The following is a 13,175-nucleotide window of genomic DNA, read 5'->3' on the forward strand; positions in this document are numbered from 1 at the left end:
TCTCTCTCTCAAAAATAAATAAATAAACATTCAAAAAAACTTATAAATGCACGTGCCTTTTAATCCAGAAATTCTTGAAATTTATCCTTCAGACATACACCCATATGTACAAAATAACATACGAACAAGATAATTTGTGGCAGAATTTTTTGTAAATAGCATGCAACTGGAAACATCCTCACTATAATGGTTTGGATAAATAAATTATGGGCCCTCCATACAACATAATACTCTAAGTCTGTGAAAAAGAAAGAGAAAGTTCTTTCCGGATTTATATAGAATGATCATCAAGATATATAGCTAACTAAAAAAAGAAAGCAGGGTGCTTTTGTATAAAGTATGCTATGATTTGTGTAAGAATAAGGAAAAATAAAGAAAGTATACATATACACACACACACACACATATATACACACATATATACGTACATTCATATACCTCTGCATACACACACATATAAATATATATGTTTACGTATATATGCATATAATATCTCTGGAAGTACTTATCAGAAAATAGTAGCATCAGTTGTTTCCAGGGAGAGCTGTGTAGGAGAAAGGGTAAGAAGAACATTTTTACTCTTTTGCATCTTTGGAATTTTGATTCACATGAATGTATTTATCTTAAAAAGTAAGTTAAATAATTAAAAAAAGCAATTTATTTCTGATTTTTAGCAATATCATGGAATTGAATAAGCTTTTTTTTTTTTAAGTTTATTTATTTGAGAGAGAGAGAGCATGAGCAGGGGAGGGACAGAGAGAGAGAGGACAGATAATCCCAAGCAGGCTCCATGCTGTCAGCACAGAGCCTAAAGCAAGGCTTGATCTCACAAACCTCGAGATCATGACTGGAGCGGAAACCGAGAGTGGGAAGCTTAACCGATTGAGTCACCTAGGTACCCCTTGAATGAACCTTTAAATCGAAGACCATGAAAGAGCAATAGTAATTTGAATTGTTCTAAATTAATGTATTCCAAATTCCCTTTCAGTTAGGAGAGATTGTGGGAAACAGAAGGGAGAACAGGGAGCCCATGGGGATGAGACTGAGAGTCGGGAGTCTGGGAGCCATCAGAGGGGGAGAGAGCCAGAGAATCAGGGAAAGTGGAGAAGCAGGGAGGTGAATGGGCAATCTGTAAGTTTTAGGGTGAGGACAAAGACTTTGAGGACAAAGTCAAGTGAGACTTTCTTGCAATACTTTGCGATCCACTGAGGACATGAGTTTGGGAGCAAATTTCCCTGTTCCACTGGCCTTTGAAATTATTGTGTGTAAACAAAAAGTTTATTTTCCCATTGATACCTAAGGGTTTTCTCCCCTGTGGATGGAATTAACAAAGGAGTGTCCCTTTGACATTCAAAAGCAGTCTAATTGCTTTATCTTTGTTGTTTGACAGTTAGGGTAAGACTCACTTAATACTGCCAGGAGGTTATATTTGAACGTAGCATTTACTTCACTGTTTTATGCCTCCCATCACCACAAATAAATCTAATTTATGGGACTATAAATGATTTTGCCACTATATCCATTTTTTTTCAACTAAAACCATCAGACTCTTAGAGGACCCTCCCTTGGAAATCTGAACACAACAGCAGCTCAGTCAGGAAAAGGTTATGTGTCTCCCTAAAGCATCTAAGGCTTGAACAATTCCATCTCATAAAATGCTAGTGTAATGCAGTGGGAGCTGAAGCTGGGGCTCAATCAAGTTCTGATGGTTCCCAGCTCTGGTTTATAAAATAATACAAATTTAATCTTTTGGGATACACAATTACCTCTATTGCCACCTGCTGGTAAACTTATGTGCCATTTACTTCAGTGAATGGCTTTGCCATTGCTGATAAAACACATTTTGGAACACAGAGATAGATTTATAGCAAAAGAACTTCTGCTGCTTCAGGATTGGTCACTAGTTTACAGATGCAGCAGCTGATGCGAGGGGAGGGTGAATCACACTGAGTCATGTCCCCTCAGCATGCAGGACAGTGAATGACAAGGCTGAACCAATAGAGGAGATGGACGGTTTCCTCTGGCTGTGCCACGCACCCTACCAAGTTTTTAAGTTTGTCCACTCTTTTGTTTTTTTTTTAATATTTGTTTTCATTTTTGAGAGAGAGAGAGACAGAGACAGAGCACAAGCAGGGGAGGGGCAGAGAGAGAGGGAGACACAGAATCTGAAACTGGCTCCAGGCTCTGAGCTGTCAGCACAGAGCCTGATGTGGGGCTTGAACTCACGAACCATGAGATCATGGCGTGAGCTGAAGTTGGACGCTGAACCGACTGAGCTACCCAGGCGCCCCAAGTTTGTCTACTCTCTTGAGCTAATGAAAATATAGGGTTCTCTACCTCTCACACAAAAAACATCAATTTTTTTAAAACTCAGTGATTTTGAGTATTAATTTTTTAAAAGTTTAATCAAACATTACACATACACGCAGGCAGTTGCCTCTCTTGGTTCTGGAGTTGAAGCCAACATTGACAGGGACTTTCGTTTATTCTACATGCAGACTGTCTCTTACTTCTCTCGCGCACATACTTGACCCCCTGCTCCGTCAAAACCTAGACTTCATACTCAGAGCTTACACACTTAGACCTAACATACTCATACATACACTGTATAGCTAACACAAGCATCAGTGAACAGTCGACACATTTTCTTCATGTTTGTAGTAGCATCAAATCCTTACACTATCTGGAATCTTAATAAGTAGAAGAAAACATATGGCAATTTTCCTTCTTTGATTCCACCTCATGATACTAATTGATTGGAAAGTTCCCCCAAAGTATTGTCAGATTCTGAAGTAGCTTCTGTGCACCCATTTACCTGGTGAAGGATGTTTCTGGTGTTTCAAGTTTTTGGTAATTATAACTAGAGTCACTATAAACATGTATGTACAGGTTTTTATGTGAATATATGTTTTCATTTCTCTATGATAAATATCCAGGGTTAGGATTTCTGGGTCACATGGCTTGTACATGTTTAAAAGAAACTGGCAAACCCTTGTCCACAGTAGCTTGGCCATTTTGCATTCACACCTGTGATGCATGAGAGTTCCAGTTCCTCCGCATCCTTGTCAGCACTTGATACTGTCAGTACTTTTTCTTTTAGCCATTCTAAGTGCACGACAGGGGAGTGGGTGCCTGGGTGGCTCATGCCATTGAGGGTCCAACTCTTGATCTTAGCTCAGGTCTCAATCTCAGGGTCGTGACTTCAAGCCCTGCACTGGGATCAATGCTGGACATGAAGCCTATGTTAAAAAAAAAACTGTGTACAATGGTTATCTGTCTGGTTTTAATTGGCATTCCCCAATAACTAATGTTGTTGAACAACTTTTTATGTGCTCACTTGTCAGCCAGATACCTTCTTGGATGAAGTGCCTGTTCAATTATTTTACCCACCCCTTATTTTGTTTTGCATTAGGTTGTTTGTTTTCTGTGATGTTTTGAGAGTTCTAATATATTCTAGATGTGTCTTTTGGTGAAATAATTTTTTTGAATCATCAACAAGTGTAAACATTTAGGGTCTTTCAGTGCAAATTTATTCTATTTACTTTTTAGTGATTCACATATGCAATAGAGTTGAGTCTATAAACTACAAACATTTTTATAACTACAACTGTGGGTATTTTGAATGATGAGCTCTCTAAGGAGGCCCAGAGAGAAAGCTGGTGAGCTGCCCTGATCAGATTCTAGACAGGTTCATTCTCCTTGGTGGATTCACCAAAATCGAGAGTGTAGCCTTAGGGCTTTGAAGGTTTAGAAATGTGATTTGGCCAGTGTCCCACCGGAGAACACTTATTCATGCCAGTAAGCTCTAAAGAGACCAATGTGCAAGGCAAAGGGGGCAGCTAGTGCAGCAAGGTAGCCTCAGGTGCCTTCTTCTCCTATAGATTCATATGATAGGAGCTTCCTTAGTGAGTTTGGACTTGGACTAAGGGACTTGGGCACATCAATGGTGGTGATTAACTTTTCACTGGGCCACGATGAAAAAAATGAGCATAATTTAATTAATTTTTCTTATTTGGCACAATTTAAAGGACTATCTTTTATTCAGAAGTTATCTTCTTTCTACGACTTTGACAAATTCTGCATTAATGTTTTTCTCTAGGGAATAGCTATGGCTTGTTGGCCTAGCAGATGTTCTGAAAGTGTTGTTCTCTGCTCTAATGTTACCCTCATCTCCTACATTTCTGAGACCCTAGGAGGTACCTCCCTGCCCCTGCCCCATCTGTATGTGCCTAAGTCAACTGAATCTGACATTAAAGATTCTGTACAATCTGACCCCTAGCTTTCAGCTTCATTTCAATACGCCTTCCTATGTGATTCTTCTCCAGGGTAAACCAGTCTCCTGGTTTGTCATGTCTCTTTTTGCCCTCTGGATACTCGCTGTTCCATTCCTAGCCCATGTCTTCCCTTACGCCTATCTTCCTCAGTGTCTTCTGGGCCAGAAGTGAACATTGACTTTTCTGAATTCCTATACTACCTATCTTCTGTATCACTCCTAAAGCATATTTCCTACAGTATCTTTCAGTGTGGGTGACTTGTTTATGCTTTAATGGACGATCAGAGGGACTTCCATCAGACAGGAAGCTTTCGAAGGGGAGGAGTAATGGCCTGTTTTAAAAGAAATCTCAGGGTCTCACAGCAAAGAGCACAGTACTTTTTATGCTAGGTGCTCAATTAAGGTTTGCCAAATGAAAGAAGAAAGAATTGAATGTATGAGAAATAGTATATTTAAATTCTTGCAACAGGAGTCCTCTTCTTACCCACAGTTATCTGTGCGTTTTGGTACTTGAGGGCCCTCATGTACACACCTCCTACATAAATACACAGTTCAAGGGCTCCCTTGGGCGATATCCTCAGATGCATGAGTCTGTGAGTGTGGCCTGCACATCAGCATGCCCAGGCAGAAGGAAAAACAAGCAGACACTCCCCACTGGGGAAGTCATTTGCAGCTCCTCCCATTATTACTGGCTGAATCTTCTTATTTAAAACAAACAAAGAGCTAGAAGCAGCAATTCAAGTGGCTGGCTATTAGCAAGTTCAGTTATCAAAACACAGACCTAGTATTTAAACATATAAAATAATCAAGCCCCAAAGTCCAATTCTGACCTTTAGCATCTCTGCAGCCAGAGCCTCCCCTAGCATGTCCCTTTTGGACCGTTAGGGGTCGTGTATTCTTACCACATGGAGGCTATTTTTAGATTTCACTTGACTGAGAGGACTTGCATTAATCTCAAAGAGACTTTTCTCTCCTTCCCTTTTCTTCTTATCCCATAGGACATGGACGGTCTGCATAGCAAACCAGCTACCATTTTGCACTCGGTCTGTGGCTGGTCTTGGGGCTGCAGAGAGGGCAGTCCTGAAGTCCAGATCCCAGGGACAAGAGGGCTACTGCGGAGCTGGTGAAAATGACCAAAGGAGGAAATCAGAACACGGTCCAGGCCACAGTGGGGAGATGTGGCTCATTTCTTGTCTCTGTAGTCTGCTGAGTGGTCCCATAATCCGGGCTACTCACACGCTGGCCTATGCAGACACAAGCCAAGGGATGGAAGTGTAGTTAACTCCCTTCATCTGTGATGCTTGTGAATCATCACTGTGGTCATCATCATGGACACCAGTCCTCACTGTCCAAGCACATGGAAAGGGGTGGAAAACAGAAGAGAATTCATGGTGACCACAGGCTACAGCCTGGCAGTGTTTTGTTTGGGTTTTTAAAATAAATCAGATCTATCAGCATATTTGTTGTCTTTTATTTCTTTCTCTTAAAAAAAAATAGAGTGTATTAAAATACTGGTTGCATAAATATTCTCATTATTTGATTAGGTAATGCCTACTTTATACGTTTAGATAAAGAAAGAGACAGTTTAATTAAAACCATTCGGGGGGTGCCTGGGTGGCTCAGTCAGTTAAACATCCAACTGTGGCTCAGGTCATGATTTCATGGTTCATGGGTTCAAGCCCTGTGTCAGGGTCTGTGCTGACAGCTCGGAGGCTGAAGCCTACTTTGGATTCTGTGTCTCCTTCTAGCTCTGCCCTTCCCCCACTCATTCTCTCTCTTTCTTTCTCTCTCTCTCTCTCTCTCTCTCTAAGTAAATAAACATTAAAAAAATTTTTTAAAGTATTTTGCACTGTGCCAAGCATATAGAAATAGTAAATAGATGGCAGCTATTATTATCAGCTCCTGAATTCTTATAACCAAAGACTTTTGTTATATTAGAAATGCCCACTGAATTCATTCTTGGTCTTCTAAAATGTAGCGTTAGATACTGTTTAGTATGATATTAACTCCATAATGAAAAAGAAAGAAAAAAGACCTGAAGGAAATATACTAAAAGACTTAATATGATTGACTCTGGGTGGCAGAATTATGGATGATTTTTCCTGCTTTTTTATACTTTGCATTACTTTCCAACCTTTCTACAATGAACATTTACTATTTCGATGACCTGGGGCTGTACTACATTTTAGAAATAAGATTATTAGATGTTCAGTATGTAAAGGTTGTTTTCAACCGAATTTATTTTTCAGAGGCTTTGCCACTTTCCACCTGCATGACCCTGGGTACATTACTTAATTAACCCTTTGGATCTTGTCTCCTCCTAAACAGTTGGTGAAAAGAAGCACTTCCTTCAAAAGTCTGTCTAAAGATCAGGCAAGAAAACATAGGGCAGTCACCTCACACACAGCCTAATGACCTACGGGTCCCTAATAGTAGGGCATCAAGACCTGTGAAGCAGTACCTCCCCTCCATAGAGTCAAACAACATTTGGGTCCTATTTGGATCAGTATTGAAAATGGAATGAGTCCACTTACTTACTGCCACCGTCACAGTCTGCCCTCTGCATGATTTCTGGCTTTTCTCCAGCTATGCCTGAGAACGGCCTAACCCAAATTTCAGAAGAGTAATGCAGTCCTAAGGGTAATTGCATGAGTGTAAATAATGGAACGATGTGGTAACACACAGGCACATGTGCTTTGGATTTGAAAAGACCAGAGTTTAAATTTTACTAATTACTAACTGTGTGATCTCGGGTGAGGGACTTAAGTTTTTGGAGTCTTGATTCTAAATAACATCCATTGAACCCTTATTACATACCAAGCAGTGGGCTAAGCATTTTGCATATATCATCTCATCTAATTAACCCACCAACCGTGTGACATGTAACTATCATTCCCATTTTACAGATGAACAAGTGGTAAAGTAAGTTGCCTGAGGTCAGATAGCTCATTATTGCTAGAGTTCAAACATTTTAATTTTATTTATTTATTTTTTTTTGGGGGGAAGGGGACAGAGAGAGGAGAGAGAGGACCCGAAGCAGGCTCCATGCTTTCAGCACAGAGCCTGATATGGGGTTCGAACCCACGAACTGCGAGACCATGACTTGAGCTGAAATGAAGACCCAGACACTTAACCAACTGAGCCACCCAGTTGCTGCATGAGAGTTAAAATTTTAATCCAGGCAGTCTGACACCAGAGCCTATGCTCTTACCCACTCTGCTGTAAAGTCTCCCATGCATTAAGTGGGCATGCAAATATGAGCCGATGGGCTCATCACAACGATTAAATGGAATATTACATGTGAGGTGTCTGGGCATAGTAGGCATTCAATCAAGGTCTGGGATTAGAGAAGGCATTCTAATCCTAAAAGGTATTTAGGAGTGCATGCAGAGGAATTTCATACATAGCATGTATCATACTACTGGCTTCTCTTGTGTGTATCATTGTTGCTACTCACGCATATCTCTCTCCTACATTCTTTTTCTTGACAGGTAGTAGAGCATCTCAAGGAAAGGTAACTTTAAAGTATCCTTCAGATTTGCTACATGATTTCTCTCAGACATTGCAGTGATAATTTACTTATTATTCCAATCCTAACACCAAAAATAATGGTGACCGCTTATTGAATACTAAGGGATTTACATGATTTATCTCAGTGTATCCCAACAATAAAATTCTGAGTCTTTTTTACAGGTGAGGAAACTGTGAATTAGAAAAGTTAAGAAACTTGCCTGAGTTGACATGGATAGTAAATGGCGAACCCAGGACTCAAATCTCAATTTGCCTGGTTTTGAAACCTCTTTATCTAATGGTCTCATGACTGTAGCCCCACCACCACCCTTATCTCCATGTTTTTGGCGTGTCTATCTATATGGCTGGAGAATGGCATGAAGTGTAACCCTGGGATGAGACCATTCTGGAAACTTAGCAGTAGTTGCGATTTTCCTATTTTTCTTTGAGGCTGAGGAAACAGAATTCGCTATAGTGAGGCTGAAATTGCCCAGTGGCCTAGCATCTTAGGGCTTGGATAAGCATCGATCAAATCCACTACTCACTATTCTGGTGGTCACTAGTGCTATTTGACAAATATTCCATTTTCCTCAGGGTTGAATCTCCTGGCTCCTTTGGAATTGGATGGAGCTTTGTAACTAGGTACAGCCTTTAAATTTTGTGTGGAAGTGACATGTGACACTTCCAGGCTAGAGCATGGAGCCTGTTTTTGAGATTTTCCAGAGCCTTCTTTCCCTTTCGGTATAATAACCAGCAACATTCAAGATGGTAGCTGCTCCATCAGTTGTGTCTCTAAGTAAATACAAAAAAGCAAAGGACCCTGCCAATTTATGATGACTATATTTCTTGAGTGGAGAATAAATCTTTCTTGTTTTAAGCCACTAAGCCACTAAGATTTCAGAGTTGTTTGTTACTACAGCAGAACCTAGTTTATCCTGACTGATACAGCCATGTAGCAAATTATGGATCATACAAAGCAGTGCCTGGCTGTCAGTGTCATAGCTGCTAACGCACTCTGCCATGACTAACACCAGTGTGAGGAGAGAAAGAAAGTGGGGGGTGAGGGGCGCCTGGGTGGCTCAGTCGGTTGAGTCCAACTCTTAGTTTTGGCTCAGGTCATGATCTCATGGTGTGTGAGTTTGAGCCCCGCACTGGGTTCCGTCCTGACAGCTGGAGCCTGCTTGGGATTCTCTCTCTCTGCCCCTCCCCCACTCACTCTCTCTGTCTCTCTCTCAAAAATAAATAAATAAAACTTAAAAAAAGAAAGGGAGGGGTGAAGGCTAGAAAAACAGGAGGGAGGAACACACACACACACACACACACACACACACACGCACACAGAATGAGAGAGAGAGGGAGAGAAAGAGCATTTTAATTCTGGCAGAACCTCTAGGAAGCTATATTTTTTACTTGAAGAAACATCCTCAAGGAACCATGAGGGTTGAGACTGTGTCTTGTGCACTATTTCCAGGGCTCAGTAAGATGGCTAAAACCAAATATTTGTCAAATGCATAATATGTTGGATTATCATTTTATAAACAATAGAGTAGGTAGGGATGACTGCTCATGGAGCACTTCACTTGGTTTTGGAATTTTCTTTACCTAAAACGAATGCAACTCTCCTAGCTAGCATTTTAAACCAGGCTAGTTTACTTGCTTTTTCCCACTCATTAGTCCAAGGTCTCTAACCAAAGTCCTGTAGGACGGGGGTAGATGTATTTTTAAAAATTAGCAATATCCTTGTGCTTTAAAAAAGAGTGTCGAAGCTCATTCATATTCAAATAAAAGTTTTCATTCCTTAACCTCTTTAAAATAAAGAAATAAATCAGTCCAAACTTAAACTTGATCTAAAGATCCCTGTTCCTTTCATGGAGGGGGCCCTGCTGTGTGTGGGGTGGTGGGTGGGAATGACTCAGCCTGTAAAGCAGTGGCCACAGCCCTCAGACGGGCCAACAGCCAGACTCCACAGGCCAAGAGGAAAGAGTGGGAGGGCAAGGAGAAGGAAGAAGAAGGGGAGCAGTGCTGCTGGCACTGAAAAACAGCCTTGTGCTGGCTGGAAGAACTGCAAGGTTGAATGCGTCTCCAGGTAATTCCAAAGGTTCCTTCTCCTTCTTGCCAGTCATTATCCCATAACTTATTCCAGGAGCCACTTGCCAGTAAGCCAGTGTTCCTGCCATCATTAGACTGTGAGTTCCTGAGTGCATTCACTGTGTCTCACGCATCCTTTACTCATCCTATGCCCATACTGGCTGCCTGGCACTTTGGAGGCTACCAGCAGGTGTTTGCTGAGCAAGTGATTCTTCAGGACCTGGGACTGTTTTGAAAGCTACAACTAATAGCCTGACTCAGAGAGAGGAGACATGTTGCCTCTGCCCTATTCTGGGGCATGGGTTGCTAACTTTTCAGTTTGTATGAGCATTCATTGGCAGCTGCTGCTTTTATCTCTTGCTGGCTTCCTCTGCTGTTCACGAAGTTGCTGTTAAGGGACTCAGCCAAATATCATTCCAGCTCTCTATGTGCAGTGTGGGAAGGATGTCTAGAGCTGGCTTCACTGAAGAGCTGAAGGCTGCTCCTGAATTCAGAGGAGGGATAATAAACAGGATACACCAATTCATTGTCTATCTCTGCCACCTATAAGCTATGATTTGGGGACAGTTTGCTCCTACCAACCAATCACAGGCTTAGGAGACACAGTAGGGCCTAGAGGCCACAATGAGATGTATTCTAAGACTTTGGAAATACAGTTCACTATAAGAGTTAAATTACCAAAATCCATACACAGTGGATGTGATTAGCCATCTGTGGAAGTATGCCAGGAAATCATTTTAAATGTGTGAGTCAAAGGCTTGGGAATACATAATGTCCAGTGAAGATGAACTAGAAGAAATCTCAGGGAAGCAGGAGGGACAGTGCAGAGAACCCAACCAGTGGAAGCACACTGTTTGAAGAATGCTTCTGAATATGTCTGTCTGGCAGTGGGGTGGATGGAGGAAGCTATCAGCTATAAGAGTAAAGAAAAGGGGGGTTTGCAAAGGCAAACACTGGTACACCCACTCAGGTACTCTTCCGGACAGAAGTTATCTGGGACCCTGAATGATGAGAGAGCACCAAAGCTTTTTTACCAGAGAGGAATTTCTGAAACTCCACTCCCTCCCTCCATTCTGAGACAGTGTCCTGAGCAGCCCAAAGTGAACCACCAGCACTCTTATCTTACTTCCTGGCAAGACTATACTTTTCTCCAGTGCTCTCAAAGTTTTTTAATTGGCCAAAGGCACTATGGCTCATTTACTCCATCTTCTATTGTAAGAAGATCCCTCCTCCACACAGACATTTTAATCCTTTCAAGGATTCACAAGGCAGGTCCTCATAGCCCATTGTGAGCCTTAGACCACCCTCTGAAGAACGCCATCCCAGATGCAGGCCAAGCTCTAAAGGAATTTTTCAGCAGAAGGATGCCATCCCTTTCTTGGCAATCTGTTCAACTCTGCCCCCATATATACTGTGCCCACTGTGTGCCAGTGGTGCAAAACACCTCCAGCCCCTTCTCATGAAAGATGCCACCAAGGCAGGAAGTAACTTTGGAAACGGGGGGATCAGCTTGAGGGATTGGCCGGTCTGCAGAGGCTGCGTTTTCACTTGGCACTTCCTTGAGCAGGAAGGCCAGACGTGTGTTGAAGAAGGAGCCTGGAGGTTTCTGGATAATTGCACGCACACCACTGAGAGTGGAAGGGGAACTATTAGGAAACAACAGGGCTGCCAGAAGGTCTCTCTCCACAAAAAAACCTTCAGAATACTTTACAACTGCAGCAGCTTCCTCTGCTTTGCTCACAACCAAGAGCTCTGGTCCCCTCTGTGATGTGGAGAATGGAGGTCTTAAGATGCCAGACTCCATTCATGATCAGACCCTTCATGAGGAGTTTGAAAGGACTGCTGTGTGAAGGCTCTTTGACCCCCAAAGTTCTCTGTTCTGGAGACAATATCTGAAATTATCCAATTATCAGGAAGTCATATCTGGACTAGAAAATCAGGACCTTGAGCTGGAAAATAATGATGAAGGCAGGGAAATGGGTTTGGTCCTAAGTCAGGGACACTGCTTAGGGGAAATACCAAAGGGTAGAGCTATACAAGAACATCCTGATGTAATGACAAGGGCCCCCTAATTCATAGGTAAGAACAAATCACTAGCAGGGAGAGACGCACAGAGCAGAAAAGTAGCTGAACCCAAGAGAAAGATACACCTTTTCCATAGTTTTTCCTACCCTGTTGTGGCCACAGCTATCATATTTTAAAGAAGAAACCATGCCCATCAGCCACTGGTCATGGCCACTCAAGAGTGATTTTTAACCCCACATCTCTTACCCTTTCCTTATGGAGAATAACTGAACATAATAAACTGTATTCTTTGCTTGCAAACTTCTTCCGTTCATTTTAATGTTAGACTTTCAGCCAAAAATATTTGCCCTAAAGCTATTTAGTAAACATCTTTGTTGAAGACCCACAAAACACTGCTGACAGTGTCAGCAAGCTTTCAAAGACAATGCCCATTCACTACTAATACATACTCATGTATGCAAACTTCCTCAGACTTGCCTTCAGAAAGATGCAATTTATGATAGTACAGGGCAGCAGAAGGTCCAAAAACAAACAAGCATGTGCATACAAAACAAAACAAAAACAAGTAATTAATTAATTCTGTGAGTCATCCTAATCAGATGATCTCCCAGATACTTTCAGCGTCTGACAATGCCGAGTGTGGCATTGAGACTAGTGTGGAGGGGAGTAGCATCACGCCTCTATTTCCAGGGGAGTTACTGGTTGCTGTGTGTGTGGTATCCTGACTGCCCGTCCTCATTCTGGCACTGGCACTTACCTTCCGAAGGGCAAGGACAGTCTGCTCATTTGTACCGCCATCAGCTCAGGGACAATGATCACGCCTGTTGATGAAGGTGGCCCAGGTGATTACAGCAGCATACCATAGACATAATAGCAGCCATAAGAAACACAACCTCAGTTTTCCCACTTATAAAATGGGGCTGTGCATAATCTCAACCTACTTTACTAGAAGGATGACAGAATATTTAAAAAAAAAAAAAAAAAAAAAAAAGCCTAGCTAGATACTCTATGGAAAGGTATGGTACAAAGCATCACAACTGCTATAATATGGTAGAAGCTTAACTCCAGGACCCTAAAAGGTTTCACACGGAAGTCCATGCAAGAGGTTCATTTAAACCTCATCGAAGTGTTCCTTGATTATTATGTGTAAAAAGGATCTTAATTGTTTTTTTTAATTTAAACTCTTAGCATTCCTAGAGCATGGTCTAAAACGTAGTATTAAAATGAGGCTCTTGTTCAATCATAGCAGCAGCTATCACCTAATTCCTCAGGTGTTTTG

This window comes from Neofelis nebulosa, chromosome 5 (genome assembly GCF_028018385.1).
Source record: "Neofelis nebulosa isolate mNeoNeb1 chromosome 5, mNeoNeb1.pri, whole genome shotgun sequence".
NCBI lineage: Eukaryota > Metazoa > Chordata > Mammalia > Carnivora > Felidae > Neofelis > Neofelis nebulosa.